The 648-nt window shown below is 67.3% G+C and overlaps 1 protein-coding gene across 1 annotated transcript in view; it reads right to left on the minus strand.

Annotated features, from left to right (window-relative positions):
• The window catches only part of LOC104123317 (histone-lysine N-methyltransferase 2D), a gene marked incomplete at both ends in the record, with an annotated part of 8,046 nt that overhangs the window by 6,096 nt on the left and 1,302 nt on the right, over positions 1 to 648 (minus strand). The window lies entirely within an intron of this gene.

Genomic DNA, 648 nt, shown 5'->3' on the forward strand with positions numbered 1-648 from the left:
GGGGTCAGGGACCCTGGCAGCCTCAGCGGGGCTGGATGGGGAGGGGACAGAGGGGGACAGCGGGGGCGAGGGCTCCTGGGGCATGACAGAGAGCTGCCGAACGTCCAGGTTGGAGACGTTGTTGACGTAGCAATGGTGCAGGGTCTTCTCGGGCACGGGGCTCTCCTACGGCACGGGGAAGGGGGCACAGGTCAGAGCGTCCCAGGGATGGGGACCCCCAACCTCCCTGCACATTATGGTGAGGGGTCCCCTGGGCCCCCTGCAGGGACCCCACAGCACCTCACCACGCTCCCAGCCCTGCAGGGACATCCTCAACCCCTTCCACACCATCCTGGGAGACTCGGCACCTCCCTCCCCATGGGGGGGACCTAGCCCCACAGGAACCCCCTGCGCTGCCCTGCAATCATAGCGGGACCTACAGGGACCCCCACACACCCCCCTACGAGGTCACACCTGGTCCCAAAGGGTCCCCTCCTGCACCCCCACATAGCCACAGCCTTACAAGCACCCCAATACCCCTCTCCCAGGGTCCCAGCCCCAGGGGGACCCCCGCATCCCCGCTGACCTGTCTGAGCAGCGTCAGGAGGTCCAGTTCGCCCTTGAGGCTGTATCCCGGCAGCAACGCGTCGAACCGCTTCAGCCACTCCG

Source organism: Egretta garzetta, unplaced genomic scaffold, assembly GCF_000687185.1.
Source record: "Egretta garzetta isolate BGI_Z169 unplaced genomic scaffold, ASM68718v1 scaffold1713, whole genome shotgun sequence".
In the NCBI taxonomy this organism is placed as follows: domain Eukaryota; kingdom Metazoa; phylum Chordata; class Aves; order Pelecaniformes; family Ardeidae; genus Egretta; species Egretta garzetta.